Source organism: Mustela lutreola, chromosome 6 (assembly GCF_030435805.1).
Source record: "Mustela lutreola isolate mMusLut2 chromosome 6, mMusLut2.pri, whole genome shotgun sequence".
Taxonomy (NCBI): Eukaryota; Metazoa; Chordata; class Mammalia; order Carnivora; family Mustelidae; genus Mustela; species Mustela lutreola.
The window spans coordinates 12,660,432-12,688,299 of record NC_081295.1 but is presented as its reverse complement, the minus strand read 5'-3'; the positions used below and the strand labels follow the sequence as shown (position 1 = coordinate 12,688,299).

The 27,868-nt window shown below is 37.4% G+C and overlaps 1 protein-coding gene across 7 annotated transcripts in view; it reads right to left on the bottom strand.

Annotated features, from left to right (window-relative positions):
* IPCEF1 (interaction protein for cytohesin exchange factors 1) overlaps nt 1-27,868 on the bottom strand; it is a 205,630-nt gene that overhangs the window by 140,834 nt on the left and 36,928 nt on the right. For all 7 annotated transcript variants that reach the window (XM_059176708.1, XM_059176710.1, XM_059176712.1 and 4 more), the window contains one exon: nt 2,367-2,410. The gene's annotated coding sequence lies outside the window, so the exon portion shown is untranslated. The remainder of the gene's footprint in view (nt 1-2,366; nt 2,411-27,868) is intronic.

The window sequence follows — 27,868 nt, the reverse complement described above, 5'->3', positions numbered from 1 at the left end:
TCAATGTTGGGGTAAGTAGAAAGCTGTGAAGAGTCTGAGATTTGTCTTCATGTTGGTTTCAAGGTGAAGCAAGACAGCATCAAAATACTTGAAGAGATCAGTTCGAATACTCATAGAAATCATTGCCAGATGCACTCTACTCTTAAAGGTCATAAATTTGGGTGAGAAACGTCTGAGAATCTCTAAGAGCCACAGATGCTCTTGCTGATAACAATGTCATTCATCTATCTCTCATAACTAACATTGATTGAGTGCCCAAATGTACACTAAGTATTGTTCTAAGAGCTATGGTCATCCTAACTCATTAAATCCTTGCATCAGCTTTATGAGGTACTAGTACTAACTCTACTCACCAAGTGAGGAAAGTGAGCCACATAAATGTTAGATGACATGACCAAGGTCACATAGCTAGTAAGTGTCAGAGACAAGATCAAACCCAGACCATCTGAGTTCAGAGACTGTCATTTTCATCACTATGCTGTCTCTGATTTTTTTCAGTGCAAGAATTTCTATAATGCTTAACAAAACTCAGATTTTCTAATTTGGTCATTAGCTGTGTCATCTTCCATAAAAATTGTCAAGTTTTATATTACAAGAGACCATAGAGTTCATCTTACCTAGTCTTTCCACTAATGCAGGGTTCCCTCATAACATACATTTTTCTTTAAAAAATAAAAATTTTTTTAAAAATTACACAACTTTTTCAGACAACAAGCCAGGCTCTTTCTAGATACCTTTGATAACAAGGAGGCCCCTAATCTGAGGATCAGAAGTGTTTTACTAGAAAAAGTACTTGACAACTTTTAGAGATGGCAAAATCCACCATTTTTTGTTAATATCTTTCAGTAACCAGTTTGCAAACCATCAACAAAAAGTGTAAATATGAAAAGTTATCAATTAAAATTCCTCAATGAAACATCAAATGTTATGGTGAATAAAGGGTTCTTTACCATAGAAGACAATGTGAGAGTATTATTGACTGAGTCACACAATCTGTCTCATGAATAAATGCATATCTTAAGTATACCCATGTTGAAACAATAGGACTTCACGTGTTTGAAGACATCTAAACAGCAAATGTATGGACTAAAACTAATTTTTTTTGGTCAGATTTTGGACAACCACAGCAATGGGTTTTAACAACTTTGAAAGGAAAAAGAGAGGGCAATCCTCACCAGAAAGAATGGTGGTAGCTACTGGGTCATAGGTAGCAATGTTTCAAAGACATTGCAATACAACTGGGAGTGGTAAAAAGTGCATATCAGAGGCAATAATGATTGTTATTATTATGGTTTGGCTCATAGAAAAATAATGGCACTTAATATACTAATATTTTCTGAAAAATTACCAGATTTTCAGTTATATCCAGAGTCACACACTGAAAAAAATGTGTTCTTGATAGATAGCTATGAAAAGAATGCTTCCCTTAGAGCACCTGGGAGGCTCAGTCTGTTAAGTGCCCAATTTTTTAGGCTCTTGAGATCACGCCCTACATCAGACTATGTACTGAGCATGGAACCTGCTTAAGATTCTCTCTCTCTCCCTCTCCTCTGTCCCTCTATTTCTGCTCAGGCTCTCTCTTTCTCTCTCTCTCTCTTGCTCTCTCTGTCTCTCTAAAAAAATAAAATAAAATAAGAAATGCTTCCCTTGCATTCCCTAACAAGTTTAGAATTGTATTTTGTCTTAAAAAAGAGTTAAACCAAACAAGAGATAGATATCCCAGTCAGGGACTAAGACATATAATGATTCTTTTAAAGTTATTTTATAAGTATAAAATCAAAGGAATAATGAGAAGAATTACACACATATTCAAAGAACTCCAGTCTTGCCTAGATCATTAGTGATGAACTTTAAAGGCAAGAACATCTTAAGATTGCTTTACTTTCATATTATAATAATTAAATATAAATATTTTATTTGAATCAGTAGTAAATTTAGATCAGTAAATGCCTCATTTCTAGAGTACTCAATCTGCATCTGGGCATCGAAACACATACTTGCTTACAAATAAATCCTTCACATAACTATACTTCGATGGTACTTTGATCGTTATGGAATATACCTGACCCCCAAGGAGGTCAAGAAGGATCATTCTATATGTAAATTGTTTTATTAAACAACCCTCCCACTGAAAAGTAATTACCACCAAGAATCCATTTTCAAGGGATATACAGAGGAATAAACATAGTGTGTTATTTATTAAGACTATTAGCTTCCCTCTGCATTAACCCCAGCCTATGGATAAATATACCTAGTCTACTACAGTTTCTTTCACAGACTAGAATAACAAAGTGGAGTACAGGTCCTTCAGGTCATAAATATCACTAAAAGAAAGAATCAGTTTTAAAGCACTTTCAATCACACACCAAAAAGCTATGAGTGTCCTCGTTCCGGTTCTGCTGCCTCCGATCTGTACAAGAAAAAGACAAGAAAGGGGTCATAAGGTTTCTGCCTGGACCCAACCATCTCGAAGGAAGTCAGAATCTTACCACATCACCCTCCAAGAAGAGGCAACAAAATAATAACTTGCTCATCATAAAAACTACCCAATGAGTCTCTTGGAAAATGAGAAAGTTCTATCTCACAGCAAAGAAGACCTAGGTATAAACTAGCAGGAAATCATTAAGCTGAGATCCCCTGGAATTGAATGTTTTCTAAAAGATAGTGTGAAAATAATGTTCAAATCCCTTTGAACACTACTCAAGATATATTTTGACTTTACTTTTAAATATCTTGAAAGATGTTCACATGGATTTAGAACTTCCATCTGTTTTCCTGGAATTCTGTCAATGGGAAAATGTTTCATATTAGTAATGATCATCCCACTCATTGCCTAAGCCATAAGTTTAAAAAATACAGATTTTTTAAGACTTTATTTTTTAAAGATTTTATTTATTTATTTGACAGACAGAGATCACAAGTACGCAGAGAGACAGGCAGAGAGAGAGAGAGGAGCAAGCAGGCTCCCCGCTGAGCAGAGAACCCGATGCGGGGCTCGATCCCAGGATCCTGGGATCATGACCTGAGCCGAAGGCAGAGGTTTTAACCCACTGAGCCAACCAGGTGCCCCGGGACTTCATTTTTTAAGAGAAGTTTTAGGTTTATAGAAAACTGAGAGGAGGGTACAGAGATTCTTCTATACCCCCCGCCCCAACATGTGCATAGCCTCCCCCATTATCAACATCACTCACCAGAATGGTATATTTTTTACCAAGGATGAATTTACACTGAAACATCATAACTAGATAAAGTCCACAATATACCTTACAATTCACTGTTGGTGTCATAAATCCTATGTTTATAGAAAAAAAAAGTGCAATGACATATATCTATCATTATATCATGTGATATAATATCATAGTATATTGATTGCTTTAAACATCCTCAGTGCTCTGCATATTCATTTCTCCCACCCCAAGCAACCACTGAACTTTTTATTATCTCCATAGTTTTTCCTTTTCCAAAATGTCATATAGCTGGAATCATACAGTATGTATGGGTTTCTTTCACTTAGTAATATGCATTAGAATTTCCTTTATGTCCTGTCATAGCTTGATAACATATTTCTTTTTAACACTAAATATTTCATTGTCTGGATGTATCAATGTCTTTATCCATTCACCTACTGAAGGACATCTGGTTGCTTTCAAGTTTTACCAATGATGAATAATCTGCTGTAAACATCCATGTGCAGATTTTTGTATGTAGGTAAGTTTTCAACTGCTTCAGTTAAATACCAAGAAGCATGACTCCTGAGCTAGCTATGTGGTAAAACTAAGTTTAGTTTGTTTTTTTGTTTGTTTGTTTGTTTTTTAAGATTTTATTTATTTATTTGACAGAGTTCACATTAAGCAGAGAGGCAGGCAGAGAGAGAGAGGAGAAAGCAGGCTCCCTGTAGAGCAGAGAGCCCGATGTGGGGCTCGATCCCAGGACCCTGGGATCATGACCCGAGCCAAAGGCAGAGGCTTTAACCACTGAGCCACCCAGGCACCCCTGAGTTAATTTTTTAAGAAACCACTGTTTTCTTCCAAAATGGTTATTCCATTTTGCATTTCCCGTTAGCAATGTATGAGAATTCCTGTTTCTCTACATGCTCACTGGCATTTGGTGTTGTCAGTATTTCAGATTTCGGTCATTCTAATAGGTCTTTGTTATCACAATTCTGTTTTACTTTAATTTCCTTGATGACATATGGAGCATTTTTCCATGGTTATTCCATATGCTTATTTGCCACCCGTAAATCTTTGATGAAGTGTCTCTCAAGGTATTTAGTCCATTTTTAATAACGTTGTTATCTTCTCTTTGTTGAATTTTAGGAGTTCATTATGTATTTTGGATAACAGTCCTTTATCACATGTGTTTTTTGCAAGTACTTTCTCCCAGTCTGTAACCTGTCTTCTAATTGCTTTATATTGCCTTTTGTAGAGAAGTTTTTAATTTTAATGAAATCAACATATTAATGTTTTCTTTCATGGATCACGTTTTCTGATGCTATATCTAAAACAGTATCACCATACTCAAGTTCATCTAGACTTTCTCCTACACTATTTTCTAGCTCTGTGTTTTATACATAGGTCTATTGTACCTTTTAAAACATAATTTTCTCCATCACTTCCTTAAGTAGAGATGATCATTTTTGTGAGGAGTGTATGGTCTGTGTCTAGTTTCACTTTTTGGCCTGTAGATGTCCAGTTATTCCAGCACCATTTGTTGAAGAGACTATCTTTGCTCCATTGTATTGCCTTTGCTCCCTTGTCAAAGATCAATTGGCAACATTTATGAGGGTCCATTTATGGGCTCTCTCTTCTGCTCCATTAACCTACTTGTTTATCTTTTTACCAATATGATACTGTCTTGATTCCTGAAACTGTATAGTAAGTCTTGAAATTGGGTAGTGTCTGTCCTCCAACTTTGTTTATCTCCTTCAATATTGTTTGGCTATTCTGGGTCTTTTCCCTCTCCATATAAACTTTAAAGTCTATTTTTCAATGTCCAGTATTTTTTTATTATTCTTTCAATTTCCGTGGAAGCTGTAGTGATGTCACCTCTTTCATTTCTGATATTAGTAACTTGTATTTTCTCTCTTTTTTTCTCAGTTAACCTGGCTAGACATTTACTGATTTTATTGGTCTTTTTAAAGAACCAGCTTTTGGTTTCATTGATTTTCTCTATTGATTGCCTATTTTCCATTTCATTGATTTTTGCTCTAATTCTTATTTCTTTTCTTCTTCTTCTTACTTTGGATTTAATTTGTTCTTCTTTTTCTAAGTTCCCAAGATGAAAACTTAGATTATTGGTTTTAGATTTTTCTTCTTTTCTAATATATGCATTCAATTCTATAAGTTTCCTTCAATCACTGTTTTTGCTGCAAATTTCTTCTTTTTTAAGCCTATATATTTATATCTCACAGTAAAATGAGATGGCAGAAAAACATGATCTATAAATGACAGATACATTTTAAGAAGATCTGTTTTTTAATGACTCATCTGTTTTGAATATTTGGGGGTTTTTTAACTTTTAAAATTTTCCTCCAAGTTTTCATTTTGAAAGTTTTTATAACTATAGGAAAGTTCTGTGGGAATATTTGAAAATGAACACCTGGATAGCCTTTGCTAGATTCCTAAATTATTACCATTCTGCCACATTTGCTTTATCTGTCTATACATATAAATATTTTACAAAACCACTTGAGAATTAGTTTTAAAGATGTTTCATCCCTAAAAACTTTAGTATGGACATCATCTCACACATGCCAGAATGGCTAAAATCAACAACACAAGAAATAACAGGTTTTGGAAAGGATATGGAGAAAGAGGAACCCTCTTGCAATGTTGGTGGGAATGCAAACTGGTGCCGCCTTTCTGGCAAAAAGTATGGAATTTCCCCAAAAAGTTAAAAATAGAATTACCCCCAAGATCCAGCAATCACACCATTAAGAATTTATCTAAAGAATATAAAAGCACTTATTCAAAGGGATACATATACTCCAATGGTTAAAGCGGCATTATCTACCATAGCCAAATTATGGAAATAGCCCAAGTGCCCATAGACTGATGAATGGATAATGAAGAGATATTACTCAGCCATAAAAAAAAAAAAGAAACCTTACCATTTGTGAAGATGGATGGAGCCAGAGTATAATGCTAAGCAAAATAGGTCAGAGAAAAACAAATGCCATATGATTTCACTCATATGTGGAATTTAATAAAGCAAATGAATTTTGGGGGGGGGCAAATAAAAGAGAGAGAGAGAGAGAGAGAGAGAGAAGCAAACCAAGAAACAGACTCTTGATTACAGAGAACAACCTGATGGTTACTAGATAGGAGAAGGGTGAGGGGATGGGATAAATAGATGATTGGGACTAAGAAGGGCACTTGTGATAAGCACCAGGTGTTGTATGGAAGTGTTGAATCACTATATTGCACACCTGAAACGAACATTACACTGTGTGTTAACTAACTGGGATTTAAATAAAAACTTAAAAAAAAAACTTCAGTATGTACCAAAATATCCCACCATAATTACATAATAATAAACATACTTAGGAAATTTGAAGTGATATAATTCTCTAATGTGTAGTTCAGATTTTCCTAGTTCTCTTAAGAATGTCCTTTTCAGCCTGAGTACTTATTATATTTTATTTTAAATACAGGACTCACTCAAGGTCACCACTGCATATATTGTCACATGCGTATAGTTCCTTTTGTCTTGGACAATTGACATTTTTGTAGAGTCCACTTGGTTTTTGCATAATGTCTCTCAAATTGAATTTATCTAATTGTTCCCTCACAATTAGACTCAGGTGAAAATTTTGGCAGATGCCCACATGTGATGTGGGAATGCTTTTCTTTTTTTATACACTAGAAAAAAAATAGTTCAGGCTAATATTTTCTTTCAATCAATAACTCTTAGGGATTGCCTCCCATAAAGTAAATTTATTGTCACAGTTTGCAATTTACAAAACACCCCGATATGGATTAATTTATTCAATTTGCACAAGCACCCCATAAGGTGGGTGTTTGTAATTATGTTTTCTTGTTGAATGCAAATTTATCCGCATATATAGAACCAAGAAGACTATATCTGTGACCAAAATTTAAGCACAGAAATACCTCTGTGTAAATACTTCAGTGTAAATATCACACTAAAGGAGAAGCCCTGTGTTTTTAAGTCAAATAAACCTAGACATTTTTTTCTCTTCCACAACCTGCAACTCTCCATTGTCCAAACTTTGTGCCTTACAGTTTTTGTTGTATGTGAAATAATATGGTAATGTAAAATACTATGCTTTAGCAAAACATTTTCCAACTTTAATGATTTGAAATTACACTAATCAAAGCAGAAACAAAATAAAAGTGGATGAGTGTTAGCTGTATTGAATGCCAAGTAATTGGCTTTTGTTCATGTTTAGGTCTTTGCATTTGCTGCAACCAGTAATTCGCCAGCTCTTATTTTCTCCCCTGAAGATTTTTTTTGTCAATTCCTCCTACTTCCCAAAGCATGAAAACAGCATTGTTTCATAGCATAGTCGACAGTATTTGTACAAGGACAGCTTAGCATATTAGATTTATAACTTTTTAATTTTCTTCTTACCTTTGGGCCTCACAAACCCACTATTGTTTAGTTTAGGGTAAAATCAAGAAAGTTTGGCTCTCGGTGTACATAACTTGATTCACAAACAATAGCATAGATTCTTAAGTAGACATTCCAGCCAGAAAGAGCATAAACAGGTTTTTGAATCTGTGAGTCAAGGGTACTGATAAAAAGTCAGACAATTTTTACAGTAATACTGAAATTAAAAAAACAATACCAGGGGCGCCTGGGTGGCTCAGTGGGTTAAGCCTCTGCCTTCGGCCCAGGTCATGATCCCAGGGTCCTGGGATCGAGCCCCACATCGGGCTCTCTCCTTGGTGGGGAGCCTGCTTCTCCCTCTCTCTCTGCCTGCCTCTCTGCCTACTTGTGACCTCTCTGTCTCTCTCTGTCAAATAAACAAAATAAAATCTTAAAAAAAAAAACAAAACAATACCACCCATGTCCAGGTAGTCACACTCAGATATACTGTCTGTCATTTTGAGTTCAGAAAGATCTTGAAAAAATAGAGTGAGATTTTCCACTGATAAAAACCATTTTTGCCCAGAGAGCCTCAAGCTCAGATGACAGATCAAGATCCACTTACATTTTCATCCATGCACAATTTTCCAGCACTCAGTGATTTGAACACCTCATTTCAAAGTAAAGAGTAATTTCAAATGCCTAAATCATGGGGATGATATTACTGCCCTTGTCCAGTGTTCAATGTGATAAGGAAGCAGATAGAATCCTGAAAATACCCAATGAAGGAACAAAACTCCTTTTTCAACTCTCAGAGAGTTCTGCAAGCATATCATTTTCTTTTGAACTAGCATATTATTCACTTCCTTAAAAGAAAAATCTACATTTTAATCCCAGGAAATATATTATTCTCATTGTGTATCTGGATTCGTTTTCAGGCCAAATACAGTAAAGGAAGCTGCATTTGATACTTCTGCCTTGAGCATATAAATTGTCACAGGCCAGGGTGATGAAAAATTTTTCAGCTGTGAAGTCTTTATAGAACACGTATCATTCATTTTTTTCCACCAGTCCTCAACAACAGACTATTATCATCAAATAACAATAAGAGAGACTGCCTGCAGTTAATTTAATCACTGTAATTTCCCCGAAAAATAAAGACTGATGTCTTTTGAAAATTATTCCAATTACATCTTTGAAAATGAGTTCAAAATTGTTAAAATTACTACTTTCAATACTATATTAACCTCCACCAAGTGTTATTAGTTATTCTCACAATCTTCCTAGAGCAAAAATGACATCAGTGCCCAATTTTTTTATTTGGTAAAAATTCAACTTTGAGATGTCACAAGTGTTTTTAATAAGACTTTGCTCGAGTTCAGTTCACTTACGGTTTAATCTAACCCTTTTCAAAGACATCCTGAGAAGCAATTTCTCTGCTAAAAAACAAAAACACAGCCAAAATTCATTTAATTGGATCACCTAAAATCAAATTATATAATCACTTGTAAACAAGTAGATGAGAAGTAGAAGAGATCACAGAAACAATGATGAAGATAAGCCAACATTTATTGAGCTCTGATTATTACTTGATTGGTGCAAGCCCGTGCTAAGTGCTGTACAGACTCTGACCATTTCGTTCCACAGCAACCCTATGAAGGAGGTCCTGTCTTTCCTTCCATTTACAGTTGAAGACCTTGGCCATGAAATCTGCTGCTCTAGCGGGCATCCTGTGTGCCTTCCAACCTGCACCAGCCCGAACCCCCCCCACACACACCTGTTTCTGACCATTACTTTAAGGAGGACACTCCACAGTGAAACCTGCCTTCTTTGACCACAGCTCTCTCTCGTTGGAACCTACAGACACTCTAGAAGAAGGAAGGGCGACAGAGGGGTAAAAACAGGGAAGGTCTGTGCCCGGAGTAATGCCTCCTTCCACGCTGTCAGACTTCCTCATTCATCTTGGCTTTAACGAGGGTTCCCAGGGCTCTCCGTCCAGTCCAGCTCCTTTCGGGGGTTTGGACTTGAGTCAAGTGTGTATTGTCTAATCCGTAATTGCAGAGAAGGTTAGCCCCTCTTCCACAGGATTCTGGGACCCCCGGCTGTGCACCTGAATTCTGCCCAAGTCCTTTCTGAAACAGCTCAGCTACTCACTCACTGCTCTCTGACTCTGCCAGCGGGGAGGCAACCCGCTTTGACACGCAGGTGCTTGTTAGCAGTGGGTTGGCTGCAGCTTAACGTTGCAGATCATGTTGGCAGACTCTCACCCTGACGTGGCCCAAAATACTATTATTTTGAATAATTTGAATAATTACAAATTATTCCAAATTATTAGCTATGTGAAGGAGGCAAAATGCGAGACTCTCAGACTTTTCCATGTTTTGATCCTTAATATAAGGTGAACTCTGTAGACATTTGATGAGGACGAAGGCAAGCACTGAGAAAAAGAAAAGAAAGATGAGTAACCTGAAGGAAAGGAGGCCTTGAGGCTGAAGAATTCCAAGGGTGCATTATTGTCCGGACCTTGACCACCAGAGAGGCCACACACGGAGAAGAGCGAAGGGAGCTGCTCTAGAATGGGACTTAAGGAAGGCAAGAGAAAGTTCTAAGAACAGAATTCACTTCTCAGTTTTGCCATTCCCTACTCTGCTTCTCCCAGAGGCCAAAATCATATCTTTCAGTCTCATCAGCCTACTCCAAAGCTCCACGACCCTCCCTAGACACTCAAGTGACTGGAGACTCATCTGTGTCAACTTCCTCCAGGTAAGAAAATTCTCCCTCTGTACCTTTCTCTGATCAAAATGAGTATTTGACATAAAATGCTGTTTACATGGATGTTAGCATCTGTGGTTTGGGGTAAGGGCAAAGAAACATTAAAGTGAAAGAGACTGACAGGACCCACCCATCCCCCACTTTCAATGGTGGGAGGCAGGACTAGATAGCACGCAGACCCTGAATGTTGGTTCCACCATGAATCTTTCCTTTTCTCTTCCCTGTTGGTCTTAAGTCACTACATTTCTAGATGTTTGGTTCTTCTTGCAACCTCCTGATCACCACCGTGGGCATGTGCTTTAAACCCAAATTTGATAGACACACCTGACAATGGTGCCTACTATCGAGTGCTGGAAGGGACAAGTTATATTCAGGACCCGTGTTCACCATGTCCTTACTCCAAAGTTGGCTCTTCCAATAACCATAGCATCTATTCCACTTCTTAGAAGTAAGGCTTTTGACATAAAAAAAAAAAAAAGTTACATTGTTATAAACTTAAAAATGCAAGAGCAAAGTTAGTAAAACAAAAATCGTCCATCATCTCAAAGTACAGAGATACCTATTCTTAATGTATATTTCCTGCTTCAATTTCTTCCATTCATTTGTAAAACTTGTAATGTGATCAGGGGTATTCGATATATATATAGCTTTGGGTCTAGAAGACCTCTTCTTAGAGCTCTGCATGGATGTGGATTATAGCTAATATTTGAGCTGTTTGACAACTCACATTTTGATCCTTTAATCACAGCAGAGGCCCTGATATTCCACTAACTTTACCAAGCATGTATGAGATTTTAGATAGCACCCTAATGAGCTGTAATGTTCTGAAGACATTCTCTTCTTATCTCAGTTGTTGGGCGGAGGTCCTAGGGTGCCCAAAAATCTGAACGTCCACATGTACATTTTTAGTATTTGAAAATCGGTACATAGAGCACAGAAGTGCTTTTGAGAACAAGGCCAATAACAGTTTTAAGGCTCAATGATTAGGGCTATCTCAAATATTTCATTGTTTAATACTTCTATGTTCTCTTAGGGAAAGAGTTGCATGAACAGCAGAATGCAAAGATTGTTTAACTCGAATTCACTGCTAATAGGAAAACAGAAGATTTAGGATCATCTGGCTCAATTTTGGAGAACCATAAAATAATTTCCTTAAAAATATGTAAGGACATATTAGAAAAATACATTACAATGCTATTTCATAGACAAACCGCTTTAACAGTTTCTCAAATTGTCCCCCAAATGTCTTTTTAGAATTGGTTTGTAGAAAACTTCTCCATAATAACTCAGCCTAAATCTAAGCCAGCAGCTTAACTTTTACGTCCCAAACACTTCATGAGTTATTATATAATCAATTCTAGAATCTCAAATCAAGACGACACTTTTATTTGTTCGGAATATGCCCAGTTAACTCAACTGAAAAAAATGACACAAACTCAAAAGAAAGCAAAGGAAATGAAGAGTAGAATTCCTTTAAAAAACAAAATTCTGGGGGTGCCCGAGTGACTCAGTCCCTTAAGGGACTGCCATCCACTCAGGGTTCTGGGATTGAGCCCTGCCTCCTGCTCCCTGTTCAGCAGGGGGGTCTGCTTCTCCCTCTCCCTCTGCCTCTCCTCTTTCTTTTCCTCTCTCTCTCTCTCTCTCTCAAATAAATAAATAAAATCTTTTAAAAAGTGAAATACTGTTCAGGGTCTCTTCTCCTTTCCGTGGAGCATGAGCATTGCTATTTAGATGGCCAGAATCAGCCTTTCCCTTTCTCTCCATCCTCTCTCTCTCTCTCTCTCTCTCACACACACACACACTCACGTGATATCACAGGAAGAAAGGACACTATTTCTATCTGCTGGGGAATCTCTCAGAAAATACTGCTATTTCCTTCACAGAAGAGTTGGGAATCATCCATGACTTAAAATGCTGTTGTCAAGGGTTAGCCCCTAAGACCCTGAACAGTCAGTTCCCAGCAAGGGGCTTCACAAAGTCAGGTTCTGTTCTACGCCCACCCATGTGTCAGTTCTGCCTGGGTAGAGGGAGAGCCTAGGGAAGGGGTGCTAAGTGCCTGGGTGGGGTGGGCGGGTCTGCACTTTCAGTTTCACCTTGGACACAGGGCATACTTGCATTCAGAGAAAGGGTGCTATGACTTTAGGAAAAAAAAATTCTTTTGAAATTGCGAATCAATGCCCTTCTGATTTATTTTTCCAAAATTCACACATTCCATGCCTGAATAATCTATAAAATCCATCGTTGGGTTAGTACACAGACAACGAAAACCCATTTTTAGAACCGTTATGAGCCAACTGGAGCTAACGTGGATATATTACCACTTCTAGTCCACCATCTTCCTGTTCATTTTCTAAAACTTCATGCACAAAGGAGGAATTTTTCATACTACTATGTGTTTCACATCTCCTCCCAGAAAGAAAGGACAGCTTCTGTCCATCTCCATTAAAAATAAAAGACAGGGTTAACCTTTTTGTGGATAAAGACCAAAAAGAGGAAATTTTAGGTTAAACCATTATACCAAGAGTATTCTCACTTATTCTGAGCCTTTGAAAATTTTTATTTTTATTTGAATGCAGACATTAAGAGAAATGGATTTTTTTCTTCTTTAACAAACAAAGTATATACCGCCCATCCGAAAAATATTCAAATAAGTAAACATTATACTTCCCATCAACTTTGAAGAAGCAGACATTTCATGTGCCTTAGCAATTTACTCTGCTTTTAGATGAAATCAGTAAACACTCCCCTTCCATAGGTAATAAAATTAGAATTCTTGTATTCAAAAACAATAACTTTTATTTTTCCCAGGTAGGAATGACCTTAATGGAGAGATTGCCTTGATACTTGAGGCCTGAAAAGAAGAGATGTTGACCAACTTTTCTAAACCCAAAGTGAATCTCATTGTTAGACTTAGCTCCACACTTAACTGGCTTGTAATCAATAAATCTATAAAGTAAGTTAACTCAGTCACTTTCCAAAGTATATATTTTGCAGCCAGTTATCTTGGGGTAATTGCCAGAAAGTTACATTAATCAGTTAAAATATTCCATGTGTGCTGTACTGAGTTTCATAGTCGAAATGAGCATATGGTTCTATCGGGTTTAAATTTTCCAACATAAAATCACTGTAGTCATATTGTGGTTCATGTGCCTATGGCTTTATATACCCTTGTATCTATGAATGGAAATGGATTTGAAACCATCCTCAGTGGCCTTTTCTCATGCTGATCTTAGGCGAGTATATTCTAAGATATTTGTCTTATTGGAACCTATGGTAAGATCATACCCTTGCAATTGGGAACAGGGTCTTTCCAGAAGAGAGTCGGAAATGTCAAGAAGACATTCCCAGGGTCAAAGAACCTGGAAAGATTTGGACTCTGAGATGGTAAGAAAAATTTCCCTCTTCATTCTATCTTGGCCTTGCTCTCTTGAGCCTATACTCTAAGGAAACTTTTTTTTTTTAAGATTTTATTTATTTATTTGAGAGAGAGACAGAGTGTGCAAGCTGGTGTGGGGTGGAGTGGTAGAGACAGGGGGAGAAGAAGCAGACTACCAGATAAGCAGGGAGCCTGACTCAGGGCTAGATTCCAAGACCCTAAGATCATGACCTGAGTCAAAGGTAGATGTTGACCTAACTGAGCCACCCAGGCACCTTATTCTAAGGACATTTACTAGAGGGTTCTGTGAAAGTGCTATGAAGATGGCTGCCACCTCTTGGAGACAGTCTTTGGAGTGTGTTGAGAAAGAGGAAAGCAAAGAAATTGCATGAGGGTGAGCTGTGGCCTACCAGTTCTGATAGCAGACATTTCTAGAAATGGATGTATCATTTTTGTACTTAATGGTATATACTTATGTTGCTCTCACTGTCTTCCTTATATAGTTAAGATATTGCTAACTATTCAAGTATAGTAATAACTTCCAGTAACACTCTATTTCCCACTGGCCAATTCCCATGGCATTGACGGCATGCTGGCATGGGGTCAGAGTTCATACTGCAATATGAACAAGTCCAGTATCTCCCTATGTCAATGGATGGTAGAGGAAAATAAGGTTTCTAAAGCACAGAACCAGAAAGAAGTTTGTGAAGAATTCATCCAGATGTAAAGCTCACAGTTGAAAGAAACATGAGAGAAAAATCTTAAATATTTACAATACCAGTCATCAAATGGGAAGCCAGAAGAAGTTTTTCTAAACAATCAATAAAAACAACAACAACAGCAAAATTCCAATCAACTTGTGCTAGACGAGGCTGTATTATCTTTCTATGTTCTTCAGACAAAATGACTTTACAAAATCATTGTCATATAAAGAGGCAACCAAAAATCACACAGCTAAAAATGTAGGGGAATGTATTTCAGAGATATGTCAGGCAGTTAATTTAAAACTATCTTGTTTTCTGGATAATGTGCTTCTTTTGGTATTTTGTCAGCTTTTTAAAATTTGAAATTTATTCTCATTTCTGTCATAACTTTTAAATATTAAGTTTCTTATGACTCTCTCTCTTTGTAATTTTGTATTATTTTCCCTAAGAAGACTCTCCAAATGGTGTAAGATTCAGGCCCCACAAAGTCTGGGTCCACCCTGGCTATCCGATTCCTCACATGACAGCTTGGTCTTAGCTGGACTATGGCAAAGGATGGGGTGGCGGGGTGGTGGTTGAGGGGGTAATGTCTAGATGCTGTGCCCACATTGGTTTGGTCATCTCCTGGGGCCTTGCAATAGTGGCAGTCAGGGATTTGTGATGTCCTCCAAAGAGCATGAGAATGGCAGGCACAAGATTTGAAACTGTATGATCCAGGCATCCCTCCAACTTTGAAATACTAGCATTGTACGTTGTTAAGTATGCCTGCAGGGTTCCTGTTCTCTAAGCTAGTAAAGCATTTGTTTAATTTCCAACATAGAATAGCTATATTCCCATGTTTGCCAGGAGCACGAAATCTAACTGGCTGGCTCTCAGTCCATGTCAAACACTCAGTTAGAATAAGCAATACTTATATAATATATTTAAAGGCATATCCATTACTCTATATCCCAGAGCTATTTACTACTCAGAGTGCTGAGACTTTAAGAAGTTCATGATTCCCTAAAATTGTATACAGAATTTAATGTATACATAATTTAATTTGATCTGCATTTATATCTTTCATCAGAGTCTCAAATTGGTCCATGACATCTAAAAATTAATAATCACTAGTTTACATTTCAAGAGTAAGTACCTCCAACAAGGTGGTACTTAAAAAATAATACTTTGTACCTTCAAAAAGATTTTTTAAATTATACTACATAATTTTGAACCCATTTCTATATAAGCTGTACCAACAGACACATATGTCATTAATTACACTGAGAAATTTAAGAGATAGCCCAATGAAACAAAGGAAGATTTTAAACATACTATTAATTTCATCACAGTATATCATTACTATGGACTGAACTGGGTTGTCCCCAAAATCATAGGTTAAGGCTCTAACCCTCCAATATAAGGGTACTTCCAGATGGGCCTCACAGAAGTAATTGGTCCAGCAGGTGGAGACCTCTTATGGATTTAGTGCCCTTAGAAAGTTAGAGACAAAAGAGAGCACTCTCTCCTCCCTGTGAAGACACAGCAAGAAGATGGCCTATGAAAGCTGGAAAGACAGGTCTCATCAGAACCTGACCATCTCAACACCCTGATCTGGAACTTCCAACCTCAACTGTGAGAAATAAATTTTTGTTGTTTAAGACACCCAGTCTATTGTGTTTTGCCTTAGCAGCTTGAGTTGACTAAGATAGTCATTATGAGGCAAGATCTATGGAAGAAATGTCTCTCCAGTTCCAGTAGACAAAAATTTGGGAATCTCATTTGATTTTATAGGATATGTGACCACGAATCTATAACTAGTTTCTTACCCTGTGCATTGCGTATTATAAAACTTAGCATCAATATGTCACTGTACTCTAGTAAAGACCTAGAGCCTTTCCCACATACACTTTGTGTATTAACGTCACTCAAAGACACCTCTCACTTTTCACACTAACCTTTTCTTCTGTTCCTTCTTTCTCATCCACTTACTTAAATTTCATTCTACTCTGCTGTACTCATTTATGCAACTTCCCTCAAATTCTTTCACAGACAAGGCAGATTCTAAGTAAGAATGTGAATAAACAAATGAAAGGTGACATTTCCACTTGAGAATTAAAATTATAAATTTTCATTATTGCATTTGGAATTGGGCACAAATAAGTATTTGAAGAAATTTAATTTACCTCAACCATGCTCATAAGCCTGAGAAGAAGACTTATATATGCTAGGGGTTCTTAACTTAGGGCTCAAAGACCCTCCAGGAGAACTGGGAACAGAATTCAGGGAGTCTGTACACTTAGATGGGGGAAAACTGATCTTCATTTTGGCTGCTCTCTAACTGAAATTTAACATTTCCTTCAAATACAAATATTGGCAATAAACCACGGAAGTATTTAGCAGTATCTGTGAATCTGTTTCCCGTACAAATGCTAGGTACGCTCATCTCCCATTTGGGTTCTTACAGCTATCCAAAAATATCACTTACCCTCATCATCACCTTCAAATGTCACTACACTTTCTGCTGCTAGATTATGTTAATTAATGCACTGATGTAAAAAACATATATTATTATTACATCACATTTTGTAATTGTATTTTTATATATTTGGCTCCCTACAAGGGAGTTAAGAACCCCTAGCATATATAAGTCATCTTCTCAGGCTTATGAGCATGGTTGAGGTAAATTAAATTTCTTCAAATACTTATTTGTGCCTAATTCCAAACAATGTATCCTGTTTTATACATTTAAAAACATTATTCTGAAAAGGGATCCACAGGTTTCCTTAGGCTCCCAAGGATGTACAGGGCATAAAACTCTGATGAACACTGAACTGTATTTGGGTAGCATCTTTACAAGTGTTTGCAAATTTCTTCCTGAGATCTGTACCATAATTAGGAAATGCTGGTTTCTCTTGATTGGACAACAGTAGCATCGTCTTGTCAATAAAAGGAAATAGTAGAAGTGACATGAGTCTTTCTATGCCATTGACAAGATAAGGTCACAATCAGGCCACAGGCAGCAAACCTATTTCTTAGGTTTGGACTTACAGCTTCTGTAAAAAACATTTAACAGCTTTGTGAAATTTGGGGTCAGCATTTCTCTTACGGAGAGAGAGGGAAAAAAAACTATTTAACATTTCAAACCTCAACTAAGAAGCAGTACATTTGACTCAATCGTGTAAAGACTCATTATCTATTTTGCAAATTATCTGAGCTCCTTCCTTTTACTCTTTTTTCTCCCTTGCATGTCAGGTTTCTTTTGAATTTTTATCAGACACTTTGGCACTTTTAGCACAATTGAAATAGGGCAAGAATAAGGAAGTAAAACAAAAGGCTGTCAGTATGATTACTTAACACACACTTCAAAATTATTTTTAGTTACTGTTGTGACATTCACAATGAGGACCTGGTACAAAGAAGTGTGAGTGTCCGTGTGGGTGTGTTGAGGGGAAGAGTATAACACCTCCAAATGGCATGGGCAAAGGCCTTTGTCCCCACTTCCCAAGTCCATGGATCTAAGATTAGGAGAGGGAATATGGACTGATTAGAGAGATTCCCCCTCCCTACAACACTTGAACTCCAGAGCAAAACCAGAGTGAGCATAGTGGATCCCTGGGATGGTGGGGTTTCTTCCCTCTCGCCTCTGGGCCAACAGGAGGACATATATCAGGTCCTCCTGCCCCATCCCAGTGAAAGGTAGAGTTGGAAGTTGGAGTTCATAAATAAATAAGTTCATAAATAAATAAATTCATTTCAAGCAATGATACCTTTTTCATGTTAGTTATCTTAGATGACTATATTACAAACGTAGTATATATCCCCTACATACATAGAAAAATAACCTGAAATTAGTTTAATCTTTTACTGATGACGCTGGGTCAACACTGAAAACATCTGTTTTCTTGCATGGGCACATTACAAGGGCAATTTCCAGGATTCACTTGGGGCCTTTGACCCTCATCAGAACTGATGCTGAGAGATCTTTGGGTCCCTGAATCTGCTTTTTCTACTTTTGTCTATTCCTTTCTTATCAGATATTACTTTTATCCTCCAACTAGATTTGAAACCAGATATGTAATCATGAATAGATTGAGGGCTTAAGGACATCTTGACTGGAATAAAAGCTACAATGTGTGAGATTTATTATTTGTTGTTTATGACATCCATTTGAGCATTCGCAGAGTTTTACTGGCTTACCGATTCCTTGATGAGTGCTAGATGTGTGAGTTTCTAATGTAACTTCCAAATAAATGAGATTCAACTGTACTTGGTTTTCTGTAAAAATCAACCAGAGAGGCTTCCTTGTTCCCATATGCATGTCTATATACAAACGCAAAACAGTTTATTCTAGTTTCTGGCTGGCAGCAAGCTTCTGTTGTTGAGTTAGCATCCTGAATTCAGTAACCGAAATATTTACAGACCTTGACAACCCAGACCACTAGGTCCCACTGTCTGAAATCTCTGAGTCACATACTCATTTTCACCGAGGCAGCAAAACCAAGAGTTCCCACTTCCTCTTTCACCCAAGCCTTTATTTGTCTCATTGAGTTGTAACCACACGATGTGGTAGAAGGACTGTGGACGCATATTGATATCCTACTTCTGCCTCCAACTTGCTGTGGAACTTGGGGAAATACTTTTTCTCAAAAGATTGTAAAGTATTTTCACCTGTAAAGTAAATATAATGTAACTTGGGACCCAGAGTGTTTGTGAGAATGAGGTGACATAATTTCCACAAATTTACCCGAGAGGTGTCAGGCACTTAAGCAGATGCTTAAGAATTATCTGTGTCCTATCTTTCCCCTTATACACTTATTTTCATGTTTATTGACTTTGCAGCACCCAGATACATAGATCACCTTCAAAATGCATAGTTATTTTCTTCACTGAGGCATTGTTGAGCACCAGCTAACAGCTTTAGAAATGCTTCTTAAGTCCCCTTCAGATTTTGAATACAGTTGTATGACAGCACTGCCCACAGTGTCTTAGGAACATGTACGTGTATAAACTTGTCATCCCTCAGACTCAGAATATCTTGAGGTGAGGGTTGGCATCTCATACACTATTGTATTCCCAAGTCTTAACCCAATGCCTAGGACATTTGCAAACGCTTAATAGATGAATAAAAGAATGAATCACTATTTAGATATCTTAAACAAAAGTTTGTATATAGTAGGAGTTTCCTAATCTGATATCATAAAAATTTGGATCGGGGTTGCCTGGGTGGCTCCAGCCAGCTAAGCATCTGCCTTTGGCCCAGGTCATGATCCCAGAGCCCTGGGATTGAGCCCCACTTGGACTCTTTTCTCAGCAAGGAGCCTGCTTCTCCCTCTCCCTCTGCCTGACACTCCCCCCTGCTTGTGCTCACTCTCTTTCTTCCTCTCTGCCAAATAAAGTCTTCAAAAATTAATTAACTAAAAGTTAATTATAAAATAAAAATTTTTTAAATTGATCAGAAGCAAGAGATTCTGAAAAACAAGAGGCAAAGGTGACCAAATCCATAGACATTATTTACCCTTGGCTCTCTACTGACTTCTTACCACCACACCTGGTTCATAACATTAACGTGGGAAATTTCCAACTGTACCTTCAATTCAGAAAAGGAAACAAATCTTCATCTGCATTTCTAGACAGAATCAGTCTGCTATGTCTAAAATAGTCTATTTTAGATCATGGGAAAATAGGTGAGAAGGTTGGTGCCCTGGCTGTCTGCTCAACTCTCTTCATGTCATTGCTTATTCAGTCGGGTGTCTTTCTTAGAAAGAAGAAAAAAAAAAAAAAAAGCTGTAGCTAAATAGCCTGGTTCATCACACTTGCCTTTCAACTATTTGGACTCCCATCTCCTTTACCCCCTTGGTACTTTTCTATTGTGCATTCCTCACCAGGCATTTCTCCATTTCCATGACAATCACCAAGCCCCCCATCTTTGTGCTTCTCCCTAGATATTTTAATCTACACTGCGCCTTTACTGAGAGCCCCCTTCCTCACCTTCTCATCCAAACTTGTTTCCTTCAATTTCTTAAACCCTAATATTTTAGAGTAAAAAAATATATATATATGACCTTCAGTTATAGTCCAACAACGCAGGGCAATCCCCTCACTTCTTTGCAGTAAGGAAACTAAGACTCAGAGATTCTTGTGGCATCCAGCTGTCAGAAAACTCTCCGGATCAACACACCAAACTTTATCAGCTCCTCTCAGGAAAGCAATTACATGCAAGGTAGAAGTAGGTGGATGAATACTATGGAACACCCATTAGGTCTACTCTTAAGTTGTTTCACATGTGCTCATGTTACCCTCATAATGAACCCATTTTATGAGAGACAAATGTAAAACTCAGGAAGGTCAAAGAGTAAGCAGAAGAGGATGGCAGCAGAGTAGGAAAACCCTAGGCTTATTTCATCCCATGAACACTATATAACTATCGAATCATCCTAAAGACCCCAGAAATTGACCTGCAGACAAACAGACCTCATCCTAAAGACCCCAGAAATTGACCTGTAGACAAACAGACCAAACTCCACTCCTAATGGGAGAGAAGAGGCTACATTGAAGAAGGTAGGAAGTGCAGAGATGTGGTTTAGGGGAGAAAAGGATCATAGTTGCTATGGAGGGGAAGAAGCCATGGTTGAGGAGAAGGGTGAGAGACAGAGACGATCACACGGGGAATGCACAAGGAGAACATTTCCCCAAAGCCACTGGCTTGGAAAAACAAGAACTGAATTTTGTGAGTTCTTGTAAGGCTTAAAGCTTGGAGTTTTAAAAGTCAGAAGGTTTGGCTGGAATAGAGCCCAGAGGACACTGCACAGCTCCTAGAGGAGGATAGGCAGATAACTCAGTGGTAGACAGCGTGGAAACGGTGATCTGGGGGAAGGCCTGGGGCACACAGAAGGGAGAATATTTGTCTTCTCAGAGTATGTCTTTGAGAAACAACATTCGTGGAGAAACCATACTGGGAACAAATAGCTGACACCATTTCCCTTCCCCACCCCTCAGCATGAACACAGAGCCACCTACAGGAAGGAACAAAGCACCAACACTGGTGGCCTAACTTGCTTACACTAACCCCTACCTCCCTGCATTCTGGTGAGACTGCCCTTCTCAGTCAAGTTTGCTTCAGTCCCAGTACAATTGTCCCCCAGAAAACCAGCACAACCCTCTGCCCATATCACGTATTTAAACCAGAGAGTTCTGCAGGGCCTCAGTTCTGGTGGTCATTTCACAAGCAGACCAAAGCTCACCTATTGAAAACTCACCACAATCTGGCCAAGGACCAAACACTGCCCATAACAGGCAAGGAGAGCCTCTGCAGATGACTGGTCTGAAAGAGCAGGAAGAACACAATAGCAGAGTGCACACAGCACACAGGGGAGAAACTCCCTGAAGCACCAGGCCCTGGATATTACTTGACCTCTTCTTTATAAGGCCATTACTTTTAGGAGCAGTAGATATAACTGGATTTTCTAACACACAGTAGAAGGCAGGAACATAGACAAAATGCCAAGATGGAGGAATTTATCCCAAATAAAAGAACAAAATAAGTCCATGGCCTGATATCTAAGAAAAACAGATATAAGTAACATGCCTGATAGAGAATTTAAAACAACAATCATAGGGATACTCACTGGACTTGAAAATAGAATAGAAGACATCAGTGAGACCCTTACCACAGAAATAAAAGAGTTAAAAAAGGATCACTCTGAGATGAAGAATGCAATAAAAGTGATTTGAAAACAGGCTTGATGCAATGAAGAGTAAGCTGGAAGAAGCAGAGAAACAAATAAGTGATGTAGAAGGAAAATAATGGAAAACAATGAAGCTGAACAAAAGAAAGAAGAAGACTTATACAATACAAGAATAGACTAGGGTAATACAATGATTGCATCAAGCACAATAACAATTATATTATAGGAGTCCCAGAAGAAGAAGACAGAGTAACGGGGGAATATTTATTTCAAGAAATAAAACGTTCCTAATCTGGGAAAGGAAATAGACATCCAGTTTCAGGAGGCACAGAGAACTCCCACAACCAAAATCAACAAAAGCAGACCAACACCAAGACATATTGTAATTAAATTTGAAAAATATAGTGTTAAAGAAAAATTCTTAAAAGCAGAAAGACAAAGGAAGTCCTTACGTTTCACGGGAAAACCCATTAGGCTAGCTGGAGATTTCTCAACATAAATTTGGCAAGACAGAGGGTGTGGCATGATATATTCAAAATGCCAAATGGGAAAAAGCTGTAGCAAGAATACTCTATCCAGCAAGGCTATCATTCAGAATAATAGGAGAGATAAAGAGTTTCCCAGACAAACAAGAACTAAAGGAGTTCAAAAATACAATGAGATTTCACTCCACACTTGTCAGAATGGTTAAAATCAACACCATAGGAAACAACACGTGTTGGAAAGGATGTGGAGGAAACCCTCTTACACTGTTGGTGGGAACGCAAACTGGTGCGACCACTCTGGAAAACTGGTGTGACCACTCTGGAAAACACTCTGAAGGTTCCTCAAAAAATTAAAATTAGAACTACCTTATGATCCAGCAATTTCACTATGTGCCCATCAACATAAGGAACTGGTGAGATATATAGACCTATATATCACCTTATCAAAGGTGATAAGGAATATATTGTATATATATATATATATGATATGTATACACAAAAAGAGGTGATGATATATATAAATTATATATATATAAATTTTATATGTATATTATATATAAAATATATATATATAAAATTTTGCAATGACATGTATAGAGCTAAAGAGTATAATGCTAAGCAAAATAAGTCAGTCAGAAAAAGACAAATACCATACGATTTTACTCATCAGTGGAATTTAAAAAACAAAACAAAGAAAGAAATAAAAAAGAGGTACCATCTTGTTTCATTTATTCTTCTTCTACCCACTTAAGCCTCCATGCTGTGAAGTGTGTAAACCTGGTGATTCACAGACCTGTACCCCTGGGGATAAAAATATATGTTTATAAAAAATAAAAAATTTAAAAAAAAAAAGAGGTACCACCCCCAAAATGTAGAGAGAACAGACAAACTGTTTGCCAGGGAAGAGATAGCTGGGGGGAAGGTGAAATAGGTAAAGGGTATTAAGAGTACACTTACTATGATGAGCACTAAATAATGTATAGAATGACTGAATCACTATATTGCACACTGAAATTAATATAAAATTGTTTATTAATTATAGTTGAATTTAAAAAAAGAAGAAAGCATGGTGATTATGGAAAGAAATAAGAACAGGATGAGAAGAGACCAAGGTATAATAAATACACTTATGTTCCTTCCTGAAATACTTAACGAATGTCCAAATTTAAAAATTTTACCACTTAATTCATTTTTTAAAAAACTTATCCCTTATCTAGAAGTCAGCCTCCTACTACATATTAATTTCAGATTTCCTAAGAAAGGGCACTAAAGGAATTATATATACACCAACCGTTACTGCAATACATGGGATGTTGATATATACTTTTAATTTGTACATTATCCATAATGTGGTAATATTTTTGCATATTTAATATGTTGTCAGTCTTACAAGATAAGAATATTTTTCAGCTTAAAGTTGGTTGTGATATCCGCAAGCTAGGAACCCAGGGACAGCCCATTAAAAATGGGTCATGCAGTCCTTTGTGGTTCTCATTTTGGATGTATAAACATGTACATTTATTTAAAAAAAGGGGGGGGGGTTCCTGGGTGGGTCAGTGGGTTAAAGCTTCTGCCTTCAGCTCGGGTCATGGTCCAGGGGTCCTGGGATCGAGCCCCGCTTTGGGCTCTCCTCTCAGTGTGGAACCTGCTTCCTCCTCTCTCTCTGCCTGCCTCTCTGCCTACTTGTGATCTCTGTCTGTCAAATAAATAAATAAATAAATAAATAAATCTTAAAAAGAAATAAAAAAGGAATTCCCTTACAAGCATGTCAAGTGATCTTAGATGAGGGAAATTTTGTAAAGGGACATATGGGGAAGAAGATTAATATATGCTAAAACATACCATCTCTTCCAAATGATACGATTTCTAACAAGAAAAAGAAAAACTAACATTTATTAAATATTATGTTTCTAGTGTTCTCTCCCTATTTTCCAAAAATCTGTCAAGTAAGCTTCCCTCAGCTCTCTGATTGAGTCAAAATACCCAGAATTCCAATACCCTCTTGTTCAGGGCTTTTATCAATACCAAATATGTATATTTGTATGATTAAAATTAATGTCTGTTCTATGGAAAACAGTTATGGAGATTCCTAAAAAAATTAAAAACACACCTATCATATGATTGAGTAATTCTACTCTGGGTATTTACCTGAAGGAAATGTGACACTAACTGGAAAAGTTTTCTGCACCCCTATGTCCATTGCAGCCTTTTTAACAATAGCCAAGATTTAAGTGTCCATTGATAAATAGATAATGAAAATGTGGCACATGCACATGCACACGCACACACACACACACACACACACAATAGAATATTAGTTGTAAAAAAGAAGGAAATCCTGTCATATATGACAATAAGAATAAACTTCAAGGGCATTTTGCTAAGTGAAATAAGTCAGACAGAGAAAGACAAATACATTATGATCTTACTTATACAGGGAATCTTTAAAAAGGAACAAAAACGAAAACAAAAAACACAATCTCACAGATATAAAGAACAGATGATACAGATGTAGTGAAAAGAAGGGCCATATGTATCCCAGTGTTCATAGCAACAATGGCCACAGTCACCAAACTGTGGAAAGAACCAAGATGTCCTTCAACAGATGAATATTTAAGGAAGATATGGTCCATATATACAATGGAGTATTATGCCTTCATCAGAAGGGACGAATACCCAGCTTTTGTATCAACATGGATGGGATTGGAAGAGATTATGCAGAGTGAAATAAGTTAAGCAGAGAGAGCCAATTATCATATAGTTTTACTTACTTGTGGAGCATAAGGAATAACATGGAGGACATGAGGAGATGGAGAGGAGAAGTGAGTTGAGGGAAATCAGAGGGGGAGATGTACCATGAGAGACTGTGGACTCTGAGAAACAAACTGAGAGTTTTGGAGGGGAGAAAGGTGGGGTGTGGTGCATAAACAATGAATCTTGAAACACTGAAAAATTTTTAAATTAATTTAATTTAAAAAAAATAAAGAAAGAACTAATAGGTGGTTGCCAGAAGTGAGGGGGAGAGGCAGCAAAATGGGTGAAAATGGTCAAAAGATACTTCCATTTATGATATAAATCAGTTCTGGGAATGTAATGTTTAGAAGGGTGACTATAAGTAATATACTGTACTGAATATTTGAAAATTGCTAAGAAGGTAGATCTTAGAAGTTCTCATCACAAGAAAGAAAGAATTTGTAACTATGTGTGGTGATAAATATTAGCCAGACTCAGTGTGGTAATCATTTTACAATACATATGTATATCAAATCATTAAGTTGTACACCTGAAACTATAAAATATTATGTCAATTATAAAGCAATATTTTAAAGTGAAGATAAAAAATAGACCATTTTTAGAATTTTAATTTTAACGTGTACTACCCAGCTGATGGGTCTTCCTGGATGCTTTTGAAAATATTATGAAGCTACAGACCCTCTCTTGGAAAAATACAAAACAAAAACAATAAAAGATTCATCTCTGCCTACACCCCCACCATGGAGACAGGGATCATATTTATTTTGCTTATTATGGTGCTGAAAATGTAACAGGAGCTCAGGACATGTGCTTAATGACTGCTTGACTGACAGAAGAAAACAACCGTTATTTCTACCTTCCCAACCAATACATCCTTCCTTCTTCCATCTCTCGTTCAACCACCTCAACTCTTGTGTCCCAAAGGAGTTGGAGACCATTCTCTTTTTTTTAAAATTTTATTTCTTTTCAGTGTTCCAGAATTCATTGTTTATGCACCACACCCAGTGCTCCATGCAATACGTGCCCTCCTTAATACCCACCACCAGGCTCCCCCAACCCCCCACCCCCCTCCCCTCCAAAACCCTCAGGTTGTTTCTCAGAGTCCACAGTCTCTCATGGTTCGTCCCCCCCTCCAATTTCCCCCAACTCACTTCTCTCCATCTCCCAATGTCCTCTGCTTTATTCCTTATGCTCCACAAGTAAGTGAAATCACAGAGACCACTCTTACATACTTGCTGTTTTTCTCATCTTATTGAAGACCAATCCCTACACCATCTTTGAGAGCCACCCCCTCCTAGTTCTTCAAAAAAAAAAAAAAAATGCACATTTATCATCCCCTATCTCTCTTGTATCTTCAGAGAAACTTTTTACTTTCTTTCCTCTAAATGCATAACAATGTATAAATCCCACCTACCTCTAAAAAAAATCCCTTCCGCTAAAACCCTACTTAGTCACTGCTTGTTTTTTAGCCCTCAGGCAAGCTTCTTAAGAGAAATTTCCTCTTACTGCTCCAGTTCTCACCATGCACTTGATTCTCAAAGCCCTGAAAGTGAACCTCAGACACAGTTGTACTGAGATATTTTTTTGCTGAATTCAATGGGTATTTTCAACCCTTTTTTACTGATCTCCCCCAGCACAGGATGTTGTCTCAATATTTCCCCTCTCTTGGTTTTCAGGACTTGACTTCCTCCCAGTCTTCTTTCTACCTCCCTGTCGTGTCTCCTCAGACTTCTGACTCCGCCTGGTCTCCTTTCGTCTCTTAAATATTGGTGTTTCCTGAGGCCCTGTGCATGTGCTTACTTTCTCATATTACATTTTATTTAACTGTCACCAATGTCAATGGATCTCAAATCCATATTTCAAGCCAGAATTACATTCTGAGCTCCAGAGATATCATTTAGATTACCTACAGGCCATCCCACATTTCCAAGTTCTAGAGTTTATCCTAAATGTGCAAAAAAAAAAAAAAAAAAAAGAGTTTACCATCTTTTCTAAAAAATGTGTTGTTCATCCTCATCTCAATGAATGGCATTCCCCATTCAGCCTGTCCCCCAAAACTCTACCTACTTAGTTCCTTATTTTCAGATTATCAATAAATTAATTACTATATTAACTTCTAAATGTACAAATAACATTGTTCAACTATATTGCAAAGATTATTTAAACTACCTTAAGTTATATTTTGTTTTCTTTATGACAACAAATCAATACAAACCACACAAATCTTAGAGAACTTAAAGAATAGACAATCTAAGGAACAGATAGTAATTGAAACTAATGCTACATAAATTATGCCTCCAAAATGTTGTCAGGGGCTAGAGAAGTCTATTCTGGTGAATATTAGGAACATTTTTCTTTGTTATGTGTCTCTACTATTGCATCAATTAGGCCAAGGTATTTTGTGTTAAATCCGGTCCCTGTTAGGCTTTGTTCCAATTAATAAGGCTTTTCTGAATTATTATTTAAATAAATGCTTTCCAAAATGATGTGTAACTGGATGCATGCACATATAGAAGGGGCAGAAAGCTCTAAGGAGCCAAAACTTCTTCTGTTCCTGTT